We start from the raw sequence: 12,148 nt of genomic DNA, 5'->3' as shown, positions 1-12,148 counted from the left end.
GAGTGAATGCGAGTGTAGTCACGTCACAGTTGTATATTGACACGTGTACTTATCTACACCAATATCGACACCAGACACTTATCACTTTGTTCCACACGAACATGTGCATAATCAAGCCCCAGCGAAAAGAAATACAAAGCGAGTACACGGTGAAAAAACGTAAAGATAGCCAGGCAGTTCTAGAAAACACAGCAGATAGGAAACGTCACTACATGTAATCCCATAATCATGTGGTGCTAAAGAAGCGCAAGCTACACATGAGTAAAAGACGAATGCTAGCGCTGTATTACGCACTGCAGCAGAAAGCAGGATATCAAAACGCACACACGAACAGGTTTCACAACGCGCATGTGGACAAACACCGGTATATAATTCATTATAAAACCAAACCTTTCTATAGAAGAAAGCTTTCTAATTCTGTTTATATATTTAGGCAGAGAAAGGCAAACACAAAAAAAGAAGGATAAGACGGAAAAAAGAGGAAGAAGAGAAGGGAAAAAGAAAGTAAGAGGCCTGAGGGAGAGAACCTAGGACCATAGAGATTAGCGTTGGTAACGGGGTTATTCACGGCGCATTCGTCACCCTCCTCATCATTGGCAGAGTACATGCCGTTGACAGGGTCCCCGTTACGCGTGGTGTTGCATGATCTAAGAACACGCAAACCATTTGAGTAGAATTCGCAAAAAAAAGAAAAAGAAGAAAAGGAAAGCCAACGGCTAAAAGATTTACTCCCTGGTAACGGGTTAATTCATGATGAATTCGCGGGGTCATTCCCCTCATCATTGGTAGTGTTCAGTTAATTTACACGTTCTCTAGGACTGGTGTCAAAGAGTTATGGGGTGAAAGGTGTGAGAAAACGCATTAGTGACGCATGCTTTTACACGGTATACAAACACGCGAACAATTTTGTGGTGTCCTGATCAAACAAAAGCGTTGCAAAATTGGTAGAGTGAGTAAAAGAATAATAACAGGAAATACACTTTTCATTTACTGTAACCAACAATATTACAACAAAATGATACAAAAATAGAACGGAAAAGAGGCGGGGGGCACAGTCAGCTCCGAGGAGTGCTTGCAACTACTGATCGTGGCAGAAAAGAAATGGGGAAAAACAAGAAATAGAATAGAAAAAACAATGTAGTAAAAAGAAAAAAAGGAAAAAGAATATTTAATAATAATAATAATAATAATAATAATAATAATAATAATAATAATGTGGCGAAGTAAGAATAACAAGAAAAACAAAACAAGGCGCAGTAATGTGGACGGGTCGGCCCGCTCCCCCAATGGAGGTTTGCCGGGCATTCTTTCACCATAGACAACGCATACGGTTTGTATATGCGGTGACTGAGTTATCATTTGGTTACTCTAACTTATGGACTAAGAAACAAAAGTTTTCCATGTGTTCATTTATAACGTGCATGATTGTTCTAAATCTGTGAATAAAATATCATTCCCTTTGTTCCCGTTCACGAGAAGAGCGGAAGCCTCCCTGGAGAAGGGTGACACTCATTTTGTCAAATGAATGCTTTGGCAGGCTGAGGGGTTTTGAATATGGGAGACGCGCGGGCTCTCCGATTACTTGGACGAAGTCTGAAAGAAGTCCCAGTCTGGCACATGTACTCTTGGTCGCAGACGCTACAAAGGAACATGTAGGCCGCATTGCTACTGTCACAATTTAGAGGTTCCTTAATTTTGAAATTAAAATCAGAGGGAGTAGCATTCGCAAGGCAGGTTGGAGTAGAACAGTATGCCTGCAAACTTTGCAGCGTTGTTTACCACAAAGCCTGCAGCCTGATTCCATGTATTGAATGGTGCTTCTTCTAGATCTGACGAGGATATATCGCTTAGGTTCCTTCCCTGGCGACTAACAACTTGGGATGGCTCTGTGAAAACGTAAAACACACGTGTGCTCTGCTGAATACTATTGGAGCGTTTAGATAAGATGCTGTTGGAGTTGTTAAGAACGGCCAGCTGCAGTGCAAGTTTTGCCACCCAGTTGCGACTATGGCGGCAACATTCCGGGTGCGTCGCCGCCCACCTCTAGCCACGGCGTGACTAAGTCGACTTTGTGTGCACAACAATACGTGCGTCCTCGACTCTCCGTCGTTGGAGCCGAGTTTGACGAAGTTGCGATTGTAACTAAACGGGCTCGGCGGACCAACTATTGTTACTGAGCCGCGAGAACATCTACTGAGACCCCTTCCCACGCGCCGACCAAGACGCCAGACAATGGGCGGCCGGCGGGCGCACTGCAGTTCGGGGAATAAATGCCCCTACGGTGCCTGGTCAACTCGCCTACGCTGCTTAGATGGCCGTTTCCGTCACCTGGGTATCGGGAGAGGACCGAGTGTTTAAAAACCGCGGTTGTGCGGCTGCTCAGGACACTCTCTCAAACAGTCATGTTAGACTGATGTACTTTCTCAAGCAGTCATGTTAGACTGATATAAATACTCTAAATAAACCCATAATCCTCGTTCTCGATGAGAAGCACTCCTTCACTTCATCAACGTCCTCAGCGTGGATAAGTTGAACAACGGCATGGGCCAGCTACCTTCTAATTCATGCCCGACTCCAATCTTGACAACGGATCACGAGCGATGGGATTGAACCCCCAACCATAACAACTGGCTGACAGCGGTGAGATGGACTTTGCAACGTGGTGCTGTGTCTGCGGTGAGTGCTTGGTTCTTGCTTTGACTCTCTAGGCTTCATTTTGTGGTTGTTCTGTTTAGAACAGTAGGGAAGCTAGATTGTTGAGTGTTAGCTAGGTTGTGTTTTCCTAGCTAGATTAAGCGAGCAGGATCAAGGCAGTAAAGCAGCAATCATGGAGTTAAGGACACTGCTGAGAGACGAATTGTTGATTGTTGGTGAGGAACTGGGCCTAGATGTACGCAAGAAAAAGCTAAAATCGGAATTATTGCAGCTAAATTCCTATCAGGCCAGTGAGGAAGAAATTGAAATGAGGTTGGCACTTCTGAAAAAAAGAGAAGAAGGGGACAAAGAGAGAGAGGAACGTGAATTAAGAAAATACAACTTGAAGTTGAAAGCAAACGTTTGGAGTTGTCTCAAGGAAGTGAAGGAGCTCTGGAACGATCAAGTGAGGCAGAATCATACCGAATGGACAGGCTATTAAAGCCTTTTGAGGTCAGGACCGACATAGGCTTGTTCCTAAGCAATTTTGAAAGGACTTGCGAGAAGATGAACTTCGGTCTGAATACATGGCCACAGCGGTTGCGGTCTATGTTGCCGTGTGAGGTGGCGGAAATAATCGCCAGACTGAATGCACAGGATGCATATGATTATGTTAAAGTTAAGGCTAGTTTCCTAAAAAAAATACCGCCTTTCAGCCGAAGCTTTTCGGCAAAGATTTAGAAGCACAGGCAAGAAAGATAGCGAGGGGTATCCGGAGTTTGCATATAGCTTAAAGGCCAACGTAGTCGAGTGGCTGAAAAGCGCGGAAGCGTACGACAGCAGAGACATGATGATTGAATGCATGTGTCTAGAGCAGTTTTACAAAACCATCCCCCAAGCTGCGAAACTGTGGGCGCAAGACAGAGGGAACGTAAACACTGTGGAAAGGGCGGCTGAATTAGCCGAAGAGTACGCAACCCGTAGAAAGCTGAACGCCTAGGACGGAAATTGGGACAGCCGAAATAGACCGCGGAAACCATTTCCGTTCAAAAAGAGTTCGCAGACTAGACGATCGGAGCCTGTAGACGTGGAGGAAAAGCCCGTAGAAAAGAGCGACGAGAAACTTAACGGGGAAACCGCACAAAAGAAACAGAAAAGAAAATTCGAATGCTTTAGGCCGATCCGCTGTTATAAATGCCACAAACTGGGACATATAGCTGTAAACTGCGGGAAGCCTAGCGTAGTTTTCTCCTACGTGGAGGAAAAAGACGAGAATATGGAACGTTTAAGTCGATATCTTCACGACCTGCAAGTTAATGGCAAACCATGCCGAGTGCTAAGAGACAGCGCCGCCACAATGGACATTGTCCATCCGTCTTACGTGACGGTAGATGACTTCACCGGAGAAGTAGCATGGATGAAACAGGTTGTAGAAGAACACAGCTTTTGTCTGCCCACGGCGAAAGTCAAAATCTGTGGACCATTCGGGAAACTAGAGACCGAGGCTGCAGTTTCCAAATTTTTGTCACTGCAGTACCCTTACATCTTTTCGAATCGTTCAAATCAGTTACTGCGTGAGAAAGGGCTTAAACTGGGAGAGGGCGTAGTACAGGCATTGACGCGAGGCCATGCTCGTAAAATCGCGTCGCTTTCGGCCGAAAATGCACAAGCTGCTCCAGCGGAAGTAGCAAAGGAGATAACTGCAATAACCGAATCCGAGCTATAGTCGGATACAACTTTAGAAAAAAGGGGGCGTTTACTCCTCCGAGGCGGATGCACACGACATCCACCAATGGGCGTGCACTCTGGACCGACGTCATGCGCCGGACGGCCGGTGACTTCGCCGCTTCGGTCATCTGGGCGGGGCCTCCCCTTTTTTCTAAAGTTGTATCCGACTATAGGCTCGAGTGATGAGAAAACAGTTGAGGAAAGCCTGCCAGCTGACCAGTTCAATGAACGCGTAGCACTAGAGTGTCAAAGTTCAAGCCTGCAGGAAGAGCAAGCTGACGCATTCACAAGTGAGACAGGGTCGTTATTATCACCGGCCTCAAAGAACTTTGATCAGCTCTTAAGTGTGGATAGAGAGTCATTGGCAGCCGAGCAAAAGAATGATGAGAGCTTAGCTAAATTACATCACACAGCCAAACAAGGCATTGCTAGGCGCAACGTGACGATACATGAGAGAGGAGGATTGTTGTATCGGCACTACAGAGATCGAAAGGGTAGGATTTTAGATCAATTAGTCGTACCTACTAAGTATAGGGAGGACCTCTTGAGTCTCTGTCATGGAAATGGGTGGTCCGGCCACCTAGGCATAAACAAATCAAAGGAAGGATTGCTTATCGGCAGGCTTGTGAATACGGGACGGCTTTATTACAATGTTGTGGATGCCTACTTCGGAAATGAAGATATTGATGGTGGTCTGTTGGGTTTTTATGTAAGGTTGTGAATATGCGATTATTTTTTATATGTACAGGAACATCAGAAATGTTTACATTTATCTGGCCCATCGCGGAGCCAAATAAAGAATATATCTTCTAAGAACTTTTGCAGATGAGCGGCTTTAAAAGCCTGGCCGCAAGAAAGAGTTCTTCAAGCGATGCCATAAAGATATTCGCATATTTAGGAGTCATCATCGTTCCCATGCCGTTACGTTTATCTGGCGAAAGTGTTTCTCGTCAAATTTCAAGTTACTGTACCCTGTTCAAGTACTGTACCCAGTTAAATAGAATCAGGAACACCTTAGACTACTGTCAAGCAAAGGACCAGGCAGGATTCCGTAAAGGTTACTCAACTATAGACCATATTCACACTATCAATCAGGTGATAGAGAAATGTGCGGAATATAACCAACCCTTATATACAGCTTTCATTGATTACGAGAAAGCGTTTGATTCTGTCGAAACCACAGCAGTCATGGAGGCATTACGGAATCAGAGTGTAGACGAGCCGTATGTAAAAATACTGAAAGATACCTATAGGGGCTCCACAGCCACCGTAGTCCTCCCTAAAGCAACAAAATCCCAATAAAGGAAGGCGTCGGCAGGGAGATACGATCTATCCAATGCTATACACAGCCTGTTTACAGGAGGTATTCAGACACCTCGATTGGGAAGAATTGGGGATAAAAGTTCATGGAGAGTACCTTAGTAACTTGAGATTCGCTGATGATATTGCCTTGCTTAGTAACTCAGGGGACCAACTGCAATGCATGCTCACTGACCTGGAAAGGCAAAGCAGAAGACTGGGTCTAAAAATTAATCTGCAGAAAACTAAAGTAATGCTTAACAGTCTCGGAAGAGAACAGCAATTTACAATAGGCAGCTAGGCACTGGAAGTCGCAAGGGAATACATCTACTTAGGGGAGGTAGTGACTGCGGATCCGGATCATGAGACGGAAATAATCAGAAGAATAAGAATGGGCTGGGGTGCGTTTGGCAGGCATTCTCAGATCATGAACAGCAGGTTGCCATTATCCCTCAAGAGAAAAGTGTATAATAGCTGTGTCTTACCAGTGCTCACCTACGGGGAAGAAACCTGGAGGCTTACGAAAAGGTTTCTACTGAAATTGAGGACGACGCAACGAGCTATGGAAAGGAGAATGATAAGTGTAACGTTAAGGGATAAGAAAAGAGCAGATTGGGTGAGGGAACAAACGCGAGTTCATGACATCTTAGTTGAAATCAAGAAGAAGAAATGGGCATGGGCAGGACATGTAATGAGGAGGGAAGATAACCGATGGTCATTGAGGGTTACGGACTGGATTCCAAGGGAAGGGAAGCGCAGCAGGGGGCGGCAGAAAGTTAGGTGGGCGGATGAGATTAAGAAGTTTGCAGGGACGGCATGGCCACAATTAGTACATGACCGGGGTTGTTGGAGAAATATGGGAGAGGCCTTTGCCCTGCAGTGGGCGTAACCATGCTGAAGATGATGATGATGATGACCGCAGTAGTGTAGGCGGCGTGTCCTAGCTCGTCTAAAGTTACAGACGTGTTTGCCTTCATGTAAGCGATGACTGTCGTCTCAACGCCATCGGCTTGTGGTACGTTTCTGTACGGGGATACTACATCCATTGTAACCGGGAAGCTCTGTTTGGGGATCTCGAGTCCAGTTATTATTGTTTTTTTAAGTTATGGGGTTTTACGCGCCAAAACCACTTTCTGATTATGAGGCACGCCGTAGTGGAGGACTCCGGAAATTTCGACCACCTGGGGATCTTTAACGTGCACCTAAATCTAAGTACACGGGTGTTTTCGCATTTCGCCCCCATCAAAATGCGGCCGCCGTGGCCGGGATTCGATCCCGCGACCTCGTGCTCAGCAGCCCAACACCATAGCCACTGAGCAACCACGGCGGGTCGAGTCCAGTTATTATGCCAAGAAATTGGTTGGTGTCCTAAATGTAAGACGGAATAGTCGGAACTGTGTCCTTAATTACAAAATCCAAGGCACTCGAAATTCTTTCAATTACCATGCCGTTGCTTGAGACAATACAGGCGTGGTTAGTTTTGTGGATTTTAGGAAGCAAATAAAAACGGTCTAGGGCTGGCTGGAGCGGCTGCATTGCGTTAAGCATATCGCTAGATATTTTCCCCTCCTTATGCGGTGAATTTATTTCGCAGCCTACTTCTGATTCAAACAATTTAGTGGAGTCCTCTGTGAGTTCCGTATAGAAGTCCTTACTTTCTAATTGCCTATATTCTTCTTTCAGGCAGTCGGCCTTATCCAATGTTACTATTGCGCCACCCTTATCCACAGGCGTTATTATCACATCCGATCGGCTGCTCAGCGACTCCAGCGACTTGCGCTCGTCGTATGACAAGTTTTGTCAAAAGAGTTTCAATTTTGAGCATGCCGTCGTCATATCTTTTTGGACAGCGGATGCATATATTTCCACATATCTGTCCTTCTGATCAGGTGGCGACCAATTTTTTCCTGATGCACCGGGGAAGGCTGCACGCCTGGGTTTGAAGTGAAAATGTGTCCGCATGCGAAGGTTTCACCCCCCTACCCCCACACACGTATACTATATATATATATATATATATATATATATATATATATATATATATATATATATATATATATATATATATATATATATATATATTTTGACGTGCGCACTCCTTTATCTTTTACGGGTGAGCGTTTTTAACGGCTAAGAAATGTTATCGCTCAGCGCGGGACGCGTCTACATGTATCGGAAGTTTCTAGAATGTTATCGATGCTTCTATCCGCTGTCTGTTGTCGCCTAACCTTGTGTAATGTGATTGCATGTATGCACGACGCGAATTGTGTAGAACCTTGTGGAAGGCACGCGGGTCCCAGCGGTTACTCTGGAACGTTCGGCGACTGATCTATAAAAGCCGACGCGCTTGACCCACTGATCAGATTTTTGACGAACGCCGGTTGTGTTCGCCGTTGTAGCCACGCTTTAAGTGTAGTTTGGTTTTGCGGGCACAGATTTACCCAGTAAAAGTTAGTTTCGTCTTTCACAGTATTGCTACTGTGTTCTTCATACGTGGCTCCACGGGACAATATATCTATATCTATATATATATGTATGTATGTATGTATGTATGTATATATATATATATATATATATATATATATATATATATGTATGTATATATGTATGTATATATGTATATATATGTATGTATATATATGTATATATGTATATATATATATATATATATATATATATATATATATATATATATATATATATATATATATATATATATATATATATATATATATATATATATATATATATATATATATATATATATATATATATTATGGCAAAGAAGTCCGACACGAAGGACGTGGACAAGAAGATGCAACAGCGTAGGCTTAGCCGGTACAAAACCAGGAACAGCGTCTAGCCCAAGCCCCACTTCAGAGGCATTGGCGATCCGGCTGCGGAGCTCTGCACGGCGCACTTCTTCTTCCTTACAACTTCCCCCCTCGCTGAAGACGGAGCCGCACAGGAGGCCTAAGGCGTGGTGAGAACGAAGGGCTCGTGATACGGCTTGAGCCGATCTACGTGCACAATTTCGCGGCCTCGGCGTCGCAGGTCCGTAGGGGGCGTCAGAGGTTCAATAGCGTACTTCACAGGAGAAGTTTGGCGTAGAACCCGGTAAGGTCCATGGTATCGGGATACGAACTTGGAGGAGACACCTTGTGTCGAAGTAGGAGGCACCCACAACCAAACAAGAGCGTCAGGCGAAAACTGGTGGTGGGGGCGCCCGTCGTCATGACGAAATTTCTGTAGCGCTTGTTCTTGCGTTGTAAGGGAGCGAGCTAGTTGCTGACATTCTTCAGCATACCGGGCGGCTTCGGAAGCCGGTGTACCCTCTGATAAGTCGGGACGGTAAGGGAGAATGGTATCAATGGGAAAGGATGGTTCCCGGCCATATAGAAGAAAGAAGGGAGAAAAGCCCGTCGTTGACTGGGGTGCCGTGTTGTAGGCGTACGTGACATAGGGAAGGATGAGGTCCCAGTTGGTGTGGTTGGAGGCGACATACATTGAAAGCATGTCGCCAAGAGTTCGGTTAAAGCGCTCTGTCAATCCGTTTGTTTGCGGGTGATATGCACTGGTACAGCGATGAATGATGCGGCATTCAGCGAGAAGTTCTTGAATGACGTCGGCGAGAAAGACGCGACCTCGGTCACTCAGGAGTTCGCGGGGAGCGCCGTGACGTAGAACGAAGCGGTGAAGCAGGAAGGAAGCAACGTCACGAGCCGTCGCGGCTGGTAGAGCGGCCGTTTCTGCATACCTCGTGAGGTGGTCTACAGCTACAATGACCCAGCGATTGCCAGCAGCTGTGTATGGCAGAGGCCCGTAGAGGTCTATCCCAACCCGGTCAAAGGGCCGCGAAGGGCATGGCAAAGGTTGCATTGGTCCAGAAGGGCGGCAAGGATCAGGCTTGCGGCGTTGACATTCTGTGCAAGAGCGAATGTACTTGTGCACAAATATGTACATACCACGCCAATAAAACCTATGACGTAGTCTGGTGTAGGTTTTGAAGAGACCAGCGTGTGCGCACTGAGGGTCGGCGTGGAAAGCGGCGCATACATCAGTGCGGAGCTGCCGAGGTATTACAAGCAGCCATTTGCCGCCGTCGGAACTGTAGTTACGGCGATAGACAATTCCGTCGCGGATGGTGAAGTGCGAAGCCTGTCGGCGTAACGCTCGGGATGGTGGGCGTGCAGGTGAATTAGAGATGTAATCTATTAAAGACGAAATCCAGGAGTCCTTGCGCTGCTCCAAAGCCATGTCGACAGAAGCGAATGGGAGAAGTGGGTCGTCTAGGACAGACACACTGACAATGTCGGCGTGGACAGGCGAGCGCGAAAGAGCATCGGCATCGGCGTGCTTTTTGCCTGAGCGGTAGACAACCCGGATATCGTACTCTTGGAGCCTCAGTGCCCACCGGGCTAGGCGGCCGCAGGGATCCTTGAGAGACGACAACCAGCAAAGTGCGTGGTGATCGGTGACGACATCGAAGGACCGGCCGTACAGGTATGGGCGAAATTTTGTGATGGCCCAGATGATCGCGAGACATTCTTTTTCCGTGACGGAATAGTTCGCTTCAGCTTTCGTCAGAGTACGGCTTGCGTAAGCAACAACATATTCTTGGCAGCCGGGCTTTCGCTGGGCGAGCACAGCGCCAAGACCAACACCGCTAGCATCCGTATGGATTTCCGTGGGAGCAGTTGGATCGAAATGGCGCAGTATCGGTGGTGTTGTGAGCAGGCGACGTAGCGTTGCGAAGGCATCATCGCAAGTCGGGGACCACGCGGAAAGATTGGGGTCTCCCCGAAGAAGCTCTGTCAGAGGTGCCATAATCGAAGCGAAATTTCGAATAAAGCGGCGGAAGTACGAGCAGAGACCAATGAAACTGCGCAAGTCTTTGAGAGACGTTGGCCTCGGGAATTCTTTAACAGCACGGAGCTTAGCGGCATCAGGGAGAACGCCGTCCTTCGACACGACATGACCGAGAATCGTCAGCTTGCGTGCCCCAAAGTGACATTTTTTCAGATTTAGTTGGAGGCCAGCATCACTGAGACAGCGTAAAACCTGCTCCAAGCGATGAAGGTGAGTAGGAAAGTCTGGTGCGAACACTACTACATCATCCAAGTAACACAAGCACGTGTTCCATTTGAGGCCTCGAAGAATAGTGTCCATCATCCGCTCAAAAGTCGCGGGCGCGTTGCAAAGTCCGAATGGCATTACACGAAATTCGTATAAGCCATCTGGTGTGATGAAAGCAGTTTTAGGCTTATCTTCTGCAGCCATAGGCACCTGCCAATAACCAGAGCGTAGATCGAGGGAGGAAAAGAACTCTGCACCTTGTAAGCTGTCGAGGGCGTCGTCGATCCGCGGCAATGGATAAACATCCTTTCGGGTTATTTTGTTGAGGCGGCGGTAATCCACGCAGAAGCGGATCGAGCCATCCTTCTTTTTAACTAAAACAACTGGCGATGCCCATGGGCTGTCGGACGGTTCAATGACACCACGCTTTAGCATGTCACCGACTTGCTCATCAATGACGCGTCGTTCTGTCGACGAGACGCGGTAGGGTCGCTGCCGTAGCGGTGAGTGAGAACCGGTGTCAATACGGTGACATACAGTCGTCGTTCGGCCCAGAGAAGTGCTATGACTGTCAAAAGCAGGGCGGAATTTCTCGAGGAGACGGAGAAGGTCATGGCGTTGCGTGGGGCTTAAGCCGTTGTCGATGACATGGCTGAAAACGGCTTCAGGCGATGCGGCAGGTGCGGGACTACAGTAGAGGGTGGTGACCTCTGATGATCCATCAGGAAGTTCCGACGTGGTAATGGTGTCATAAGGCTCCACAGTGCCGAGAGATTCACCACGAAGCAACGCAATCGAGAATGGGAAGTGGTTGCGTATAGGAAGGTGAGTAGCACCAGCTTGAAGGCTAAGCAGCGCAGTTGGGAGTGGTGAGAGGTGGCGGTGAACGAAAGCAGTCGAAGGCGTGAAGAGTACGGTAGAGTCGGAGGCAACGGAACAGGATACAGGTGCCAGAACGAATGCGTGCGGAGGTATATGGATGTCGTCAGTGAGGGACAACTTGGTGCAGGAAAGCGAAACGGCATCAGATATGGCATTGCCAAGCGAAGAGAAGGCGACTTCTGCACGGGAGCAGTCAATAACAGCTTGGTGACGGGAGAGAAAGTCCCAACCTAAAATAATATCGTGGGAACAGTGGGGAAGAACGACGAACTCGACTGTGTAGACCACTCCTTGAATTTCAAGTCTGGCGGTGCACGCAGCCACCGGCTGGACGTGCTCTGCTGTGGCTGTGCGGAGTAAAGGACCGAAGAAAGGCGTCGTGACTTTTCGTATTGAGCGGCATAGTTTTTCGGCAATTACAGACATGGCGGCACCTGTGTCAATGAGGGCAAGCACAGAGACTCCTTCAACAGCGACATCAATAACGTTGGGCGGCGAAAGAAGAGGGCTTGAGCGTTGTGACGATGAC

Source organism: Dermacentor albipictus, chromosome 4 (genome assembly GCF_038994185.2).
Source record: "Dermacentor albipictus isolate Rhodes 1998 colony chromosome 4, USDA_Dalb.pri_finalv2, whole genome shotgun sequence".
Classification (NCBI taxonomy): Eukaryota; Metazoa; Arthropoda; class Arachnida; order Ixodida; family Ixodidae; genus Dermacentor; species Dermacentor albipictus.
Note: the sequence above shows the minus strand (reverse complement) of the source record.